The 18,932-nt window shown below is 40.3% G+C and overlaps 1 protein-coding gene across 7 annotated transcripts in view; it reads right to left on the bottom strand.

The window, feature by feature from the left end:
- The window catches only part of RASGEF1B (RasGEF domain family member 1B), a 597,383-nt gene that overhangs the window by 27,805 nt on the left and 550,646 nt on the right, over nt 1-18,932 (bottom strand). Inside the window, exons 1-2 of one of the 7 annotated variants that reach the window (XM_006931027.5) lie at nt 9,776-10,212; nt 9,371-9,488 (exon numbers count right to left, since the gene is read on the bottom strand). The exons of 3 other annotated variants lie outside the window; for them this stretch is intronic. The gene's annotated coding sequence lies outside the window, so the exon portion shown is untranslated. Of the gene's footprint in view, nt 1-9,370; nt 9,489-9,775; nt 10,222-18,932 lie in introns of those variants that run through there. 3 more of the 7 variants (XM_006931026.4, XM_003985241.5, XM_006931028.5) reach the window with 3 other exon arrangements.

The following is an 18,932-nucleotide window of genomic DNA, read 5'->3' as shown; positions in this document are numbered from 1 at the left end:
GTTGTCCTTGGTGGGAAGATAAAAAAAAAAAAAAAAAAAAAGAGCCCATCTACCTTGCTGAGAAACTCAAAATGTCCTTAAACTGAAACTCTGGGACCCAGATGAGACGCACCTAAAAGATACTTCTGACAGCCTGGGGGGAACTGTCCATCTGAATTTGGTTATCTACCTCTGGCTTAAAAAAGCTTTAGATGGTTAAAACCACACGGTGTCCTTCACAAACAGGATGACAGTTGAAACTCATTCTGTCATGCCCTTGCAGTTGGTTCTTGGTTTTTTGTTTTTTGTTTTTTTGTTTTTTTTTCTGCCAAGTACTTTTTGCCAAGGATTTTCTTTGATATCTCTACCTATTCATCACTACTCAAACCATCCCTAATAAAATGATGTTGGGAGATGGTTGGCCAAAAGACTTGGGAATTTCAGAAAATCAGAAAATGTTCAGAGTTCAGAAGGACCACTGAAATCATCTGGTGAAGAATGAAAAATAGAATTCATTCCATTTTCCAACTGTAATTAGAAGCGGGTGCCTGGAGACCAGAGGATGAATAAGAAGAATTGAAAGGCTGTAACTAAGTGGGAGAATGTGTGTCCTAAGTGATTAGCAATGACTGCAAAAATGGCCATGGAAGAAGCCAAAGCCCAAGTGCCATCACAATCTGCTCCAGTCTCCTGCTTTTATAAATGTGCGAACTAAGAACCTGGAAGGTGAAATGAGGTAACCACGCTAAGATCTCACAGTGATGTGTCTATAGCATCAAGTGACCCCAGTGGACTCCCCTGAATCTTGCACTCCTGCTGCCTTCTGTTATTGACAGTAAGCATTAGCCAACAATAGTCAAGGGTCATCCAGTCCCCTTTTAAGGAAGCAGCACCAAAAGCCACCAAGTATGTGTACTTCTCAATTATTCACTCCCACGAAGCACACAAGGACTCAGATTTGACCAAGCACTCAGGTTTAATGAAGCCCTAATCTGGTGCTTCGTAGCTGTGGAGACTTCAGAAGGTAATTCGCCTCCACTGCCCCCCACACAGGTTTTTTTATTTAGAAAATTATTCCCAATTTTGCTCACTCCTTCCAAAAGTATAAAGTATAACAAAACTATCATATTCTTTTAGAGCAAAGTTCTTCTTAGAGCATTATTAGAGAAATGATGGCTAAAGGTTTTTGTATTGTCCCTTGGAAACTGTATCACTCACAGGATCTCTTTGGGGAGTTATGAAATACCAACACTTAGATAATCCCTTCCAACCAAGCACCAAGGAAAATACTGCAAATAGCAATGGAAACCAAACTGAGATAAAGTCAATTTTAAGAAGAGAGACCGTCACAGGTCATTTTCTGCCTTCTAATCAGCTCTAACTTCTGCTAATCAACTGATTTCATTTTCCCATGAACTATCTTGACTGTTGAACTTGCACACAGCAGCAATCAAATGCTGAGATTCAAGTCACTCCAAGAGATCCCAGCCCCTTATTTGTGAACAATGCTCATATTTTTCTACCTTGCCTTAAACTCAAGATAGCATCTTTTCAATTCTAAGGTATTGGCCCTAAGGCCTATTCCCTTCCTCAGTTGTGCATTCTGCTACTATGGGTTCCTTTGTGCAGGGAAAGGTCTCCACATTTTACCTTCCTTTACTTCTCTGATGCCCCTTCAGGGCTGCTAACCTGAGAAATGCCTACATACACATTGAAGAAGGCTCTGGGAATGTCAGCAGCTCCTGTTTGTGTAAGGTTTACTGCCTACAAATGCCTTTTGGGATTCTTACAGCTACCCTGTTTGGCAGACATCCTCACTCTGTTTTGACTACCTAAGAAGCTAAGGTTTAGAAGAACTATCAAAACTGACTGGGATTACACTTCAGATAAGGGACAGATAGGACAGTGTTTCAAACCTGGATCTCCAAGTTCCAGGTTCAAAATTTATTGTACTGTGTCATGTTATACTGCAAATGGTCTTCCTTGAACTTTTAGTATTTAACCATAAAACGAAAAGTCCACCAGTCTATTCCAAATTGTAAGTTATCAGAATAATTTATATTGTTTCCTTTTTTAGTGATACATGAAATAAAAGTGTCTTACAATGGACGGCATCTTAGATTCAGTTAAATGCAGTCATATTTGCTTTTGCTTACTTTATACATGTCCAGTAAAAAAAAATCTTAATGAGACAAATGACCAAAATAAAGATCATGGATCACAGTATTCAAAACCCATTTCTGGACAATCTCTAACAAGTGGCCAGTCTAGCCATTTTCTAGAAAGAACAACTGCCTTGTGTAACAGATGCATTTGGCAAACAAGGGGAGGTCAGGAGAATGGTACAGAAAGTACTCTTTGGGAAGCGCACCTTAAATAGCTAAGAATAAACACAGCCGGTTTTCTTTCAAGTATCTTTCTTCCCTGTTATTACCCACATCGAGACCCACGGTTTGCTCAGGGGCACCTGGGTGGCTCAGGTGGTTAAGTAACTGACTCGATTTCGGCTCAGGTCATGGTCTCACAGTTCATGAGTTTAAGCCCCACATCTGGCTCTGGGCTGACAGAGTGGGGCCTGCTTGGGATTCTCTCTCCCTCTGTCTCTGCTCTACCCCTGCTTATGCTCTCTCTCTGTCTCTCTCTGTCTCTCTGAAAATAAATAAGCAAACAAACGAACAAACTTAAAACAAAGAAAAAAGAGCTACTGTTTGTTCAGTATTACTCAGATTTGTAATCCAAGACTTGAATTTTACCTGCTTCAGTTCTGGAATTGAAAAATGAGGCTCAGAAGATTAAATGTTAGCTTGGTTCTTGTTTTAGAAAACAAAGAAAACATCCGAGACCTGGACACGAGAATCCAGAAAAGTATTTGTCCCCAGGCACTATGAACTCTAGGAATCACGTGCTGATGGTTTCTGTAGTGGGAGAAGGGCAAAGGGTGAGGCTGCTCTCATCCCAGAGATTCCATTTACTTATTTATTTCATCTCAGTGTAGTTCTGATTTCTTATCTGTAGCAAACCTTCCCTTTACAGCTCTCAGAATTAATATTTTCTGTCCCTGGCGTCCTTTAAACTCTCAATTTACTTCCCTTGACCCTTCGCAACATAATCTCAAAACCAACATCTCCACTGCCTACCTCCCTTCCTTAGCACAGATTTCATCCCGTCCAATACACCTAACTGTGGGGACCTGTTAACCACAAATCTTGTTTAGGAAAAACTGACTTTCCCCAAGTTAGAATGTGTGACAGCATTAAGGTAAAATACTGGCATTACTTTACTATTATGTAAAACTTCAAAATAGTTAATTCCTTTGGGAAGAAAAAGAGATTTATATGAAATACTTGGAAAAACTGCTGACTTTATTCAAATCACTAGCAGAAAGATAAGGCAGAGGACAGGGTAATCTCCTAAGCAATTCTCCCAAAGTTTCATTTGTAAATCCTTTCCTGGAAACTCAGAATACACTCTATGTGGCCAGTGGCTCTTAACTTTCTAGGGAGATCACAGATCTCTCCCCACACTGCCCTCAGAGAAATATACCTACAAGTTTGCATATACTTTGAGGGAGTGCAGACCCCAGGTTAGGAAGCACATGTGCAGGCCTGCACAAAGCCTAGATACAACTTATCTACTCGTCTAACTTGGTCTAACACGTTCAAGCCTGGCTCCTTAGATATCAAGGAATACTTGTATTTGCAGTTAGTACCGATCAAATGAAGTTAAAGAGAATTTTAAAATGATACTTCTTCTGATTTGGGTACAGATATTTAAACAGGTATTTTCTTTCCCTTAAATTGCGATGGTACCTTGGGATGGGGAAAGATGCCGTGAGACAACGGGAAACAGATTTTGGTTTTTAAAACAATGAACCAGGCTAAAAGAAAGCTCAGAGCCATGAAAATTAGCATACAGATTACAAGTTCTGTTGGAAAACGTCCCAAAGGAAAGTATAGGATATATCCAACTCAGGTATACAAGACGGATGTTCTTTCTTAAAATTAACTTGGTAAGCTGAAAAGTTGGTTGACAGGCAAGATATGTTACAGGGGAAGCTAATTCAGTCACGAAGATAGATCATGTTCTTCCAAGGACTCTGAAAAAGTTCAGCCTGACATTGATCCAGAAGCAAGGAGGCAAGCGCTGGGTGATTTAAGGGATGAATGGATTTGAAAGGCATGCCTAATGGTTTCAAACCAAGGAAAGCACCAGATGAAAAGCTGCTTTTTTCTAAACGGCAGACTGTGTTTGAATTGGCGGCTGCTTTTGCACAATGTTATTCATGATGAGGCAGGTGCACCGGGATAAGGTGGTTTCAGGTGACAATTCAAATTGGAAAAGAGGTTGAGGTAAAGATGGGTGTGGGAACTAAATCAAAAGCTATCCTTCAACATCTGCTGTAGGTGCTGGGTAAATCTCTACCAGAATGTCAAATCAGCATTTCCTGTACACTTAAGAGAATGAGCTAGAAAAGGTAGGACTCAAAAAAAAAAAAAAAAAAAAAAAAGGTATAAGGGGCTTTGAATCCACATTTCATCATAGAGTACTTTGGTGAAATATTGAACAAATCCAGTGCCTTTATACTGATCGCTTATCTTTCAGCTTCTGTTTAAATGCTAGGCATGTGTCCCAATTAAAAAGAAAACAAACAAACCCACTGAAGTAGAGGAAGGCCTCCCTATCACAGCTGAACTTTGAAAGTGTATTTGTTTAGTGACCAGAGGCTTAATTTAATATCCTGGAATTACCGGTTTCCCAGTTCCCATCTAGATTCCAAAGGAACTTGGCACTTCGGTGAGATGCACCTTCTTCCTTTTTTCATTTGAGGATCCAGCAAGCTGCAGGAGAACACATTCACATACTTCAGCTTTACTGCAGCCGGTTTCCTCCAGTGCTTCTAGCCTCCTTTTGGCACTTCTGGATCTCAGAATACAAGGACTGACCTCATGCTCATACAGAGTAGCTGCACAGGCTTTTGAGTCAGGGTGAAAGTAAAAGTCACGTTTCCGACACTGTCTAAAATGTGGCTTATTTTGAGCTTGAAAATGTCTAGATTATCCTCTCGCATCGTTCCTGGGCCAGTGGGAGTCCTAAAGGCAGAGATTTCTAGCAACATCTCTGGAAACTGTAGAAATGCTCTTCTGACCTCCTTGAGAAAAGAGGTATGGTCGCTGAGAGAGCAAACAATGCAGAGTAGACAACTCAGAATCAACTCACTTCTCTGGCATGTGATTAAAAAGTAACTTGCTCCCAGACAGGTACATTCTTTGAAACTGAGCCCCAAATGCTTAGTAAATTTTATAACCAGGGTGGGAGCAGGAAGTCGGTATTTTTTTTATTAAAGAAGGTGTTATTTCATTTTGCTTGATTTATTCTGGATGCTACTTTAGAAATCTTAACTAATTCCTAATTGATGGAGGAAGAGGGTTGTAACTCAAATACTGACTATCTTTGGTTTCCTTGGAAGGAGATCAAAGCAAAAATTTGTTGTCTCTTGTCTTGGAGATATCTTGGTAACAGTTTATTAAAGCACAAAATGATATTTCACTACACGGCAACTCTAAATGGGCCTGGAGGGTCATATAAAACTTTTCTACAAGATAAATCTTTACTGTGTGGGCACAGATCACAGAACAAACAGGTTGATATTCTCTGTGCATTGTTTTGAATCATCTACAACTTCCATGTAGTTCCTTATCTTACCAGTAGATGACTCCACGTTCCTGGTCTTTGTAAAAATTGGTGCTTTCCAGTGGTAAGGGTGAGTGCTGGTTTAGAAAAGTAAAAGGACAATTCGAGTTCTGGGTGAAATAAAAACTAAGAAATCGGTGTTTGTCATCTTGGCATATGATTGAATTTAGGAAAGTGGCATTGTTCATGTTGTACAGTTGAAAATACTGGCTGAAAAAGTCAGTTGGTCTTATTTCCTAGGTCTTAAGTGCCTATCTATGATGAGAATTAATTATTTCATTTTCCCAGAGGGGTAAAAGTGATCTTCTGGATAATCAAAATCATCATTACCTAATTACATGCTGTCAAAAAGAACCTTCCTGGATATTGGAAATGTTCCTCTTCTACACTATCCAACATAGCAGCCATTAGCCACAAGTTAGCTACTAAGCATGTAAAATGTGCCTAGCATAACTAAGAAACTAAATTTTGAATTCTGTTTAATTTAACTAAACTGAAGTTTAAATATCTCCATGGGGTTATTGGCTATCATACTGGATGGCACAGATAAAGTTGTTGAGTCATCATTTATAGCATAAGCTCTCGGGGGCGCCTGGGTGGTTCAGTCAGTTGAGTGTCTGACTTCGGCTCAAGTCATGATGTCGCTGTTGGCGAGTTTGAGCCCCACATCAGTCCCAGTGCTGATAGCTCAGAGCCTGGAACCTGCTTCAGATTCTGTCTCCCTCCCTCTCTCTCTCTCTCTCTCTCTCTGCCCCTCTCCTGCTCACACTTTGTCTCTCTCTCAAAAACAAATAAACATTAAAAAAAATTTATAGCATAAGCTCTCAAGACAAATTACAGAGCATTATACAGGGAGCATCCTTTACTGAAAGGGTTTATTCTTCTAAACCCAATTCATTTCAGCAGGAAAATGACCTGATACTTAGTGAGGACACTTAGTAAACAAGCAGAATCTTCCATTTACATTTTATTATGGAACGTGATTCCTGGAATAATTTTATTTTTTAGCTGCAAGTTCTTGAAAAACTATGTTTGTCCCTTCTCCTTTTGATAAAGAGAGAGATACAGGCAGTCTGTAAAGTGTTTTCCTCCCTTACAAGGTTAATTTGTACTCTCGCTGTGTAAAACTGGCTTTCATACCAGGGCCTCCTAATAAAATTTGAATCAAACAAATGACTTCTAGATACAGACATACCTTGAAATGGAATAATAAATATATTAACCTAAGGAAAAAAATTATTGGTCAAAGACTGGTTAGAAATTGCATAAATGTTAACACTGACTTAATAAGTAAAAAAAAAAAATTCGAACTCAACTTTTTTGATAATTAGTATTTTCTAATACACTTATGGGGAAAGAAAGCAGGTCAAGAAAATATTAAATCTCTACATAGTGCTTATCAATAGAAAGAAACTTCACTCTCTTTGCTTCATTTTCATATACCCAGAAAGTAGCTGAACATCTAACTGCAGACACTACATCCCCAATCTTCCACCCCATTTAGGATGCAAATGCACGAAGTGATAGTATAGCAGAATAAATCCACGGTCAGAGAACTAAAAGCAACTTATAAATCATCTAGCTCAATACCCCATCAACTTTACAGATATTGCAGGTAGAAGGAGAGAACAAAAGACTGGTTAGGGCTCCAGATCAGACAGGACGCACCTCCCTATTCCCAGAGTAGATATCTGCCCACAGCGCTGGGCTACAATATCTGTTATTTTAAGATAATCAAGGGTTGTATACATCTTTTTTTTTTTTTTTGTAGGTTTAACTGGAGAACCAAAACAGAACAACTGTATTTCTAGAAAAGTGAAGGGAGTAGGGAGATAATACCTGAATACGACCACTAACCACAAAAATGCCATAAATCTAAAGCGGTATATTCAATAGCACCATTTGTCTCTGTAAGACTTCACAATACATTATAATGTCTTTACCATTTATTATTTGTGGCATCAGAATCAAGATGCCAGATTCTCAATCCCTGCTTCAGGGATTTCAAATTCTTGTCCTAAGTAAGGGAGAAATGCCCTCTTTTCCCCATCTCCTGTCTCAGGGAAGACTCTCCAGAGCCATCCAAATTGCTCCTCCAAAGTCCACTTCTTCCAGGTAGCCTTTGGAGATTGACAATGTTGATTCTATCATTTAATGTGCCATAATTACGTACCTTACTTAGCACAGAAACTCACCCAGTGATTAATTTTAGATTGTAAGAACGTAATGCTACCAATATAAGAAATATGTATTGTAAGAAATAATACATATTTAGAAACAGTAAGTAATATATACCTAAGAATACATTAGATTAGATGCTAAGCTGCGGGAAAAAGACAATAAATGTAAACGCTTTCCAGTGATTTTCTATTCCAAAAGACACTGTTATCCCAGGTATTAGGTGTGGTAGTATTGGAGAAAATGTCTTGGGGAGTATATAAAACGGAGCAAGACTGAAAATGAACCATGGGAGAAATAAATTCTAAGAATTTAACACTTCATTAGAGAACTGGAAAGTAGGAGGCCAGTATGCTTAGTAGCCAGAAATGTTGCCACCTCCAGGAAAACAAAGGATTGACCTACATGTAGTGGAATAATGCCAACAAGAAACTTACTAATCATTGACTGATCTTCTCATCTTTGCCAGAAAAAAAAATCTGCTTGAAAGGGATAATACAGCAATGCTTGTGAACCCTGATCTCTGTCAAAAGCACCCCAGAGTCCTCACTGCCCCAACCATTGTCCCACCTCCCCACCCCATATAAAATAACCATTAATGACAGGACCTAACAAGCTGTCATTCTTTTATTCTGTCATAAAAATCTCAACAGCCAAAATTTTTTACTTTTATTTCTTTTTGAAAATCAATTCTACATTTGCCTCAAACCTCATCTGACCAGTGGCATTCGTCTCAAATGTCCAATCACACCTACAATCTGGTTAATTGTAACCTCCTTGTTTCTTAGCGTAGGTTTTATCACAGTGGTCCAACTACGTTTTAAATTGAGACATAGCTATCACATGCCAAGCTCTGGCTGTTTTCAGGAAGAAAGAATAATTATTCACCCCATCTGAGTCTGACTGTACCAGACATTATTCAAGAGTGCAACACTCTGAGCCCTAGACTCTTCCCCTTTATGCACCCAGTTCAGAGACCCTCCCTCGGCCGTTGGAGATCATCCAAGGCTAAATATAGATCTACGCACACCAGCAGTTCCTGACCGCGGTCACATGGTGCTGCTGACGAAGGACTCCTTGGAGACGTATTCAGCCCAAACACACATACACAAATTTGTGTGCATATTCATCTACACACACTGTGCCCACCAAATTCATTGGCGAAGATGGGCACATCCACACTCAGAAGAGAAAGTCGCTGCCCAGGGATCTCCTCCTGCTATTTACCTCACTTGTGCCACCCTCGACACTGTGAGTGGACTTGGATACCTTGCTTTCGCCTGAACTGCGTCAATTTGCTTGGGGTAAGGTGTGAAGCAATACTCAAGTGGTACGCAGACAGATACACATATCAGGTGTGCACCTACCAGCCCCTTTCCCCCCTTTTCCCTTGTACAGCGCTGAAGCTGTCCCCACGATTCCCCTAGAAAGTGGAGCCTCTTTTATGCCAGCTGCTACAAGGCTCCTAGGTACTTTTGGCTCACGTTATTACAACCTAGCCAGGTGTCTCGAGGCGACTCACCTGAGCTCGGGCAAGTGCCGGGAGACTCGGTGTGTCCCAAATTCGCCAGGTGAACGGAGGCACGAACAAATATCACCTCGTCAGTGGCGAGCACATGACTTCTGCTCCCTGTCCCTTCCTAAGAATCAGACTTTAGATTATAGGGCACCGACACCAAAAATAAACAATCTCCCCACCCCACCCCCAACACGCACGAAAACTAGCCAAGAAGTAGAAGGAAACAACCTAGCAGGGCACAAGAAAGGAGGAGAGAATGAAGAAAGGATGAACGCGACTAGAACTCAGACAAATCCTCAAAAACTACCAACATGTCAAAGAGAAGGCCTAGCTTCGGGATCCGGGCGAGAGACGCGAAGCAAAACCCAAGTCTGCCCCTGCCCGCGCCCCAGCGGCTCGGCCCCGCACCTGTTGGCACCCGGTCCGCTCCCAGGGCAGCCCAGGCGACCTCGGCGGCCAGGCAGGCGACTCCCTCGGTTTCTAGCTTTTGCCAGGCGCTTTGTGCCAGAGAGCGTTTGGTCGCCCCGATTCTCCCGCCTCTTCGAGGCGCACCCGGCAGCCGGGGCGCCTGAGAGCCGGGCTCGCTACGAGCGCAGCTCCGGGGCCATCTGGGACAGCGCAGAGGACAGCACCGCCGCGCGTTCCCGCTGCCAGGCTCAGGCCCCTCCGGGAGAACTGTCTGGCCAGGGAACAACCCACCTGCAGATGGACCTCGGGTCCTCGGTTTCCCGGCTGTTTGCCGCGCGCCCACAAGCGCGGCCAAAGAAAAGGGAGCTAAAGCGCGCGCGAAGAAGGAAAAGAAATTCCGCCCGACCAGTCGGGTGCCTTGTTTATACTGAAACTACGGCCTCAGCCGCGGCGCACACCCCCTTCCCTCCGAGCCCGCCTCCCGCCGCCAGCCCCGCCCCGCCCCGGCAGGGGCGGACCAATCACGGCGCAGCTCACCGCCCACGCCGCCACCGCCTCCAGCGCCCGGGACCGGCCCACGCGGCGCAGGGCGCTGGGGACTCCCGCGGCGCGGTCGCCCGGGTGCCCTCCTACAATGCGGAGGCCCGTGCAGCCGGGCTCAGCGCTGTTTACCTGCGTCGGTTCGGCCCGCTCAGAATGGCGTGCGTTTCCTTCTGAGTCCGCCTGCCCGGGGCTGTTTGTGAAGTCGTGTGTGTGTGTGTGTGTGTGTGTGTTCATTTACCTGTGTACTACCTGTAAATACCGGCCCGACTCGTTATACAGTATCTATTAGCATAATCATCAGCTAAAGGTTACTGTACATATACTTTCAGAAGAGAGCTTGAGAGAAACCACAAGAACATTTGCTTAGCAAATATTTACGCAGAGCCCGAATGCTAGGCATTGTGCAAAACGCTGGGGGCAGGCTCCAGGCAAAAGTAGGCTGGCCCCTGCCATTGTGAAGCTTCCAGCCGGTCTAGAGGAGGACAAACGTTAAGCAAATGGTCACCCAAACAAAATACAAAATTGAGGCTGTTATGAGTTCCACAAAGGAAGGGAATCTGTGCCATGAAATATGATTCTGGAGGCAAAGGGGAGGCCAGTCCTCAGTGAAGGCTGTGTTGTCATGGTAACCACATACTCTATCATTGGATACTTGATAACTATTTTAGAAAAAGGGTAAAAACCTCAATGCTTCACCTTGTACAAATAAAAGAGACTGAAGGGAAGAAACGATGGAAACAAATAAGGGGAGAAAGAGACTCAAGGAAAGAAAAAAAATTTGAAACATCAGGAGACTCTTGCTAGCTACATGACCTTGAGTAAGCAAAGTATCTTTCCTGAGCTTCAGTTTTCCTATATGTAAAAAACAACACTATTCATACCTGTCTTATAGGACTATAATTAGGATTACTGAGCTAGAGGAACCCTGTGTGTCCCTGCCCCATTCTCCTTGTCTCCCCCTCCTTCCTAGTGTGGAAACAGTCATCTTGAAGTTCACCTTGCCTATTCTTAGCTTCATCTGTGCCTCCTCTCACTTCTCTTCCTCTAATTATACGTTCTCCTTTTCTTCTGCAAATGGGTCTCCCCAACTCAGTAATTCACTTTAAGCCTCTCGGAAGTTTAAAGGAGAAGCCATTCAGCCAAAAGAGCTCGGTAGGAGGCAGCCATGCAGAGAGCCACAGAGGCTCTTGGCTGCCCAGCCTAACTATTGTGGTTGTGCTGGTTGTTTTGGCTTTCAAGATCAGTTTTCCCATCCTGGTTCTGTAACAAACAAGCCATTTGCGGTTGTGCAAGTTATGTACAATATTGAGGTTCCCTGGCCTGTAGCAATTAATTAAAAGGGTTGGACTAAATCAGGATTTCTTAGTGGAAATATTTGACATAGCCTTAATAACCTCTGGATACACCCCCCACCCTGGAAGAGTTTGCCCAGTTTTTCTTTCTTAAGTTTTTTTTTTTTCCCACCAAAACAAAAAATGTTTACTTTAGATTCTCAAACCTAAAAGGGACACTACAGTAATATTGATTTAATGTTTTACCAAACCACATTCCTGCTCTCCATACTGGTGGATCTCCCAGAGCCCCTTCTAGCTCCCCATATGAGAAGTAATACATGAAGGGACAGCTCTAGAGCTATGTGGCCCAAACTCTGATCCTGTCCTATCATTTAGCCAGTTATCAAACCTTACAAGAGATCCTGAAGGACTCTGGGCCCCAACTTACTCATATGAAGGTAGCAATCATAGTTTATAAAAGTAACTTCTTCATAGTGTGTGAGATTAATTAAAAGAGATAATATGTGAAATGGGTTTGGAGCAATGTCCCTTAGAGAAGCCTTCCCTAACCCTCACTCCATATCTTTCGTTGTTGTTTCCTCTATAGAATTTACTACTATTTAACATATTGTATATTTTACTTATTATTGCCTCTCTCCCCTTGCTAGAATATAAGCCCCATAACAGCATGGTTTGTTGTTGTCATTGTAGTTGTTGTTTTCCTGCTGTATTTCCAACGTCTAGAATAATGTCTAACACAATAAACACTTATAAATATGTGTTGGTTGACTTAATGAATGCCCAGTACATGGTAAGTATTCAATAAATAATTGCTGTTATGATTCTGTATCAATTATTCTCTATCATGAAAAGATTTTTTTTTTCCATTTTCTACTTCCCATAGTTTCTTTCTTGGTCTTTTGACTCCACTGGCTCAATTCTTATCCCCGTAAATGTTGGTAAGCTCAATAATACCAGTCAAATTGATGCAAATAAAGCCCTGCTGAGTAGGATACTCAAATGATAAAAGTAGCCACTTATATTAAGCTTTGACTATATGGCAGGCCCTGTGCTAAACATTTTTTTTCTCTTCCCTTCCTCTTGGATCTCAAGTGCACAAAATTAGAGCAATCATCATGACTAATTCATGTCCAATACTCTTTTTTAAATTTTATTATATTCAATGTATTTATTTTATATCATTAGTCTCCTTTATTTCCCATCTAAAATCCTATTTCCACCATCCCAAAAGCACTGACTCTTTCACACTGTATTTAGTATGTGTTTTTCAACCCACCTTTCATGAACAATGATGGTATTATTTTATGTGAGTACCACATGAGTGTATTTACCTAAATATACTCTTACTTTTATTTATGTTTCTCAATGTTGTCCCTCCAACATTTGACGTTGCTCATCTATTCATGTTGATACATGTTGATATTTTCACTCCTTTTACGTTGTGTTGAGTATTTCACCATATTTGTGTTACATTTTTTTAACTTACATTATCTTTTATCCTTGCCCAGACTCTGAGAGGTAGGTACTATTTTCTCCATTTCTGAGATGAAGGAATGATACTGAGGAAGGTAAATAACTTACCATGGCCGTACAGCTGAAGAAGCCATAAATTATACCTATATCTCTCTGATTCCAGTGCTCCCATCTTCCTACCCTTTAAAATGGATCTAATTACTGGGGCACCTGGGTGGCTCAGTCGGTTAAGTCCGACTTTGGCTCAGGTCATGATCTTGAGGTCCATGGGTTTGAGCCCTGCGTCAGGCTCTGGGCTAACAGCTCAGAGCCTGGAGCCTGCTTCCGATTCTGTGTCTCCCTCTCTCTCTGCTCCTCCCCTACTCTCTCTCTCTCTCTTAAAAAATAAACATTAAAAATTTTAAAAAATAAAATGGATTTAATTACTATAAGATTTATGAAATCCTGTCTAAAAAAATATACCATTAATTTGACCCATTTTACATGTCTAAGATATTGCTGTTAAAACTAGTAGATATATATATAAGCTAGAGGCCAAGTGTTTTCATTGGAAAGCAATGTTTATTATTTGAGACACAAGTTTAATATTATTTGTGGTTTAATCTTTTCTTAAAACACTTGAACTTTGTTTTCTTTATTTATTATTTTTATTTTAGAGAGAGGAGGACAGAATGGAGGCAGAGAGAGAGGGAGAGAGAGAGAAACTTAAGCAGGCTCCATGTTCAGTGCGGAGCCTGATGCAGGGCTCAATCCCGTGACCCTGGGATCATGACCTGAGCAGAAATCAAGAGTGGGACGCTCAAGCAGCTGAGCCACCCAGGCGCCCCAACACCTGAACTTTAAATGAAAATCTCACAAAGTGAACTGCCTTCAAATATGTAAAATTTGCCATGTGAAAGAAAAATGAGGCTCCATAACGCAAAATAAGACTAAAGAGAGAAAAGAATAAAAGAATAGATCACAGCTTCAGTGTAAGAAAAGTATTAAAGATGTCTGAGGTAGAAAAGCAGCCTTTTTCTGCATTGAATCTCTCTTTCTGGATCTTAAAAGGCCTTGTGAAATGGCTGAGTAACTCTCCAGAACACTTTGACATTTTCTCTCATTTCACTTTCTCAATGTCATCTGGAATATGGAGATGAAGAGTTTAAGGATAAGGACTTTTAGCCCTCGCTTATACATGTAAGAAAATGAAGGCACTGATCACCCTACTTATCAATAGTCAATCTAGACCACAACCATGGCCTTCTCACTTTCAAAGCCAAGGAAGACAAACCCACTATGATGTACATTGTCTATCTTGCATTTTACCAAAAGATTTATAAGAATTTTATAAAGCCAAACATGAAGAATGATCAAATGCAATTTGGAAACCATCACTTAACAGTTCCTAAGCAAGGTATGTTAATATGACCTAAGCAAGGTCTGTTAATACGACATATAACTATCCCACCCCCATCCCCACCCCTTTTACGCAGGATGATGAAATACTATAGTGGTATGGCTAAGTCAAGACAAAAATATTTTGGAGGCATAGGACTCATTTTTGGGGATCCCCTGTCTTTGGACTCTCTCTTCCACGTGGCTGCAATGGTAGGATAAGTTACTGTGCAAGATGTTGGGCAGACAAATTAGATCAGCCTCGCCCCAGACCTCAGAGAAAACCCCTTATTTTCCCCTTCCTTTTCAGTGTGATTTTCCTGGACTTCCCTTTCCTCATCATCGGATTGCTGAGAGTGAAAGGGTGAAGGAGGCTGCTTGGCAAGTTTGGTGCCATACCTTCTTCCTACTTCTACCCTGAGAAAAAGGAATTCTGTCTGTGGGCCAACCTAGCTCACTTGGGGACCACACTGGAATTTCATAGTAATGCAAAGTGTGTATGTGTTTGGCATTGACCTGTGTACATGCATTTCCCTGGAACCTGGGAGAAGGATGATGAAGGCAAGACACAAAGATGTAGATATTCAAGATTCCGAGTCCCTCCCTTCCCCGCTCCGTCAACACCTTCACCCCCTGCCATTTAGAAGGGATTTTTGTGATGAAACACATGTTTGGGTCAGTCTTGGAATGGTCATCTCAATAGTAATTCCCAGCATTTATTATAGTTGACAATGTTCTTTCATATCCATTATCTCATTTAGGGAGAACATTGGGTCTGTGAGGGTCATTCATTTCTGACAGTTGTCATTGCAGAGGCATATATTTTCCTTTCCTGGGATCACTAAAAATATTAACGATAGTCATTCATTCGGCTCTGCTAAGAAGATACTCCAAAGGACAAAGGAATTGACTAGAAAAGATAACTCCAGGGAACTCTCTTCCACAGATCCATGTGATCCTGTATCACCATGACTTTTTATCTCCCAGACCTTACTTAAGGTTGTACAAAAGAATGTAACGACCACATGGGAAATGTAGCAGGTTTTCAAAATCCCCTAGGGAGGTGTAAAAAATTACGGTATCTTCGTTTATACTAGATAAGAACTGTTGAAAGGCAAAGTTATTATTTTTCCTTTATCAGCATTACTGTTTCACTCATTTGCCAATTCTCATTTACTCATACGAAGTAATTATTTCTAATACCCTCAGGAGGGATATTGGTATTGAGAAATAATACACCTTGGCCTGATCATAAGGTTATGAGACAATCTCATCATCTCCATTGGTTATATAATATATAGTGACTTATTATTTTCTGCACAAATATTTCATAACCTGCAACGTGCATCATTTTGACAAGATGTAATGCTATTTTGAGTATAAATTCAACTTTGTTTAACATGAATTTATTTAGATAAGTATTAATCTTATAAAATCTGTATAGTGAGTAGTAAATATAAATGTATTTCTATTTTCTCTTTCTAGTGGTTTTTGTCTGCTTTCTTGTGAATAAGTTGATCTTATAAAGAATTAAGAAAAGGTTTTCTGTTTCAAATTTTTCTACCCTTTAAAGTTAAGCCTGATTATTTTGCTAGAAGATCCCCTCAGTTTTGACTAATTACCAATCTATGTCCTAGAACATTGAATGGGAAAGGAGAAGGGAGAAAATTAATAATAGAACAATAAAATTTTAGAACTGGTAGAAATATTAATGACCATCTCTGCTAATCTTTCCCCACCCCAATGACACCAACCAAGGCATTTATGAAAGGAAATTGAATTCTGGAGAGATTAAATGATCTCTCCAGGACCATCCAACAAGATAATAACAAAGTTATGCAAGTCAAAGAGCCTGGATGATAAGCCCAAAACTTCAAAAACTACACGATTTTACTTCCTAATTATTTCTGCAAGGGTGAAATCTATGGAGCTACTTTGACATTGGAGAAGTACAATTTGTTTTCAAATATTGATGACAAACTTTCTCTGTTAAATTCTCCTTGAGGAAATGATAAAGGGGAATTCTCTAGAAATTGCTCATATTTTTCATTAGAATTCTCTAAATATTGCTATTACCATTTGTCTTATTTAATATTAAAGATAATAAAATAGTAAACTCTTAGTTGCTTTATCTTTAAAGTAACCATGTTGTAAAGTATCAATCAGACTCCATAAAGTATATTCGAGAAATTATGTTGATCAGGATGCTTGGGTGGCCCAGTTGGTTGACCATCTGACTTGGTTTTGGCTCAGGGTGGCCCAGTTGGTTGACCATCTGACTTGGTTTTGGCTCAGTCATGATCTCAGGGTTGTGAAAATAAGCCTTTCATCGGGCTCTGTGTTGAGCATGGAGACTGCTTAAGATTCTCCCTTTGTACCTCTCTTTATTTATTTTTTTTAAATTTTTTTTAACGTTTATCTATTTTTGAGACAGGGAGAGACAGAGCATGAACGGGGGAGGGTCAGAGAGAGGGAGACACAGAATCTGAAACAGGCTTCAGGCTCTGAGCTATCAGCACAGAGCCCGACGCGGGGCTCGAACTCACAGACCACGAGATCATGACCTGAGCCGAAGTCGGCCGCCCAACCGACTGAGCCACCCAGGTGCCCCTCTGCCTCTCTTTAAAATAAATTAAAAAAAAAAAAGAAATTATGTTGGTCAAAAAAGCTTCTCTAATAAGCAGTTACTGTCATCATTATGAAAACATACACCTAAGGTATTTTCTCTTTCATCTACTAAAATGATTGATTTTCATAAGACTATATCATTTTTTAAAAAATATTTACAGCATAGTTGTGATTTCTAGATAATTTTGTGAAGTTTAATTTTGTAAAGTATCCAAACGTTTATTTTGACAGTTGAATAATATTATTTCCATAGTAAAGCCAGCATTTCCATATATATGTTTAGATATTGTTATAGAAAACATAATGCTAGATAGATTTTCTGCACAAAAACAAAGAGAGCAGATCATATAAGTTTCAGTGTGTTTCACTAGTGAATTAGAACAGTTGTCTCTGGAAAGGGGTAGAGAGGAGACTAGGGTAGGAGGCAAAGAGGGCTTCAATTTTTTGTATAGTGTTTGATTTCTTTCACAAAGGAAGACGTAAAGCAGCTATGACAAAATGTCCATTATTATCATGTGTGGGTGGTGAGTACACAAGTTTTATAATTTTATTTTATTTTTTAAGTTTTTCAAAAAAAAAACCCAATTTTTGTAATTAAAGCTGGATATTTTCATATAGCTATACTGTATAACCTTAAACGTCCGTATTTAAAGCTTACCTTTTAAGGAAATCTATAATGGTAAAGTTATTGTTTTACCTTGTTTTGTGCACTGAGTAATCACATTTATAAAGTGTAACTGTCAACCAAAAGTCCAGAGAGTTTCATTTGGTCTCACTATACAAAAGTGTAAGTTGTGAAAAATTTGGTAAATAATGTTATACATCTCACACGGTTGATATTGCTTTCTGATGTAATTGCATGTATCCCCTCTCATACGGTGATGCATATTGTGAGTAAACACACAAAAGAGCTTTGATTCTTGACTGAAGCCTGCTTTAAAGTCGAATCTCCTGCAGACCAACACCACTAGCATATGATTAACGTTTCCAGGGTCTGGAACTAACTAGTGATAATTTTAGAATCTACAATTATTCACATAATTGTCTCCAATTAGCTGTCTCTGAAGAGTGGTCAAGAAATAAAGGAAAGTGGAGGTTGAATGTATTGACAGGTCTCCCTATTCGTGGATTGGTCCATTTACTTCAGGTCTATTGAGAGAGTCAAAGTATGTGTTTGGAGATGTGTTTGGACGAGTCAATGGGGTGGAAGGACACTGCTGTTACTTATAGATGTGGAGTTTGGGAAGAGTTGGAAAAGAAGAGGAATTCTCTGGTCCAGACTATTGCTCAACAATTTAAAAGAGATTATCTCCTAAGAAAAAGCTTGTAAGGAAATAGGCCTGAGAAAGACAAGGCCTTCTCTATGGAGGTATGAACCTCACACCTCTCATAGCATGAAATGTATAACAGAGGGTCAAGTAAAATATCTCAGTCTGGATAAAGTTTCCCCAGATAAATAAAACATTTGTCTTAAGTTTTGTTTTGTTGTGATTTTTTAAAGATTTCATAAACTCCTTTTGAAATGTCCTTCCTTCCTAAGTTAAAAGTTAAACACCAGCTATTACAAAAGGCAGCCATGAATCCAAACTTTCTAACTTCCAAAATACTAACATTAGGGCGCCTGGGTGGCTCAGTTGGTTAAGTGTCAGACTTAGACTCAGGTGATGATCTTGTGATTTGTGGGTTTGAGCCCCACATCAGGCTCTGTGCTGACAGCTCAGAGCCTGGAGCCTACTTCAGATTCTGTGTCTTCCTCTCTCTCTGCCCCTCCTCTGCTTGCACTCTCTCTCTCTCTCTCTCTCAAAAATAAATAAACATTAAAAAAAATTTTTAAATGCTAA

This window comes from Felis catus, chromosome B1 (genome assembly GCF_018350175.1).
Source record: "Felis catus isolate Fca126 chromosome B1, F.catus_Fca126_mat1.0, whole genome shotgun sequence".
NCBI lineage: Eukaryota > Metazoa > Chordata > Mammalia > Carnivora > Felidae > Felis > Felis catus.
The sequence above is the reverse complement of the archived record's forward strand: the minus strand, read 5'-3'. Positions and strand labels throughout refer to the sequence as shown.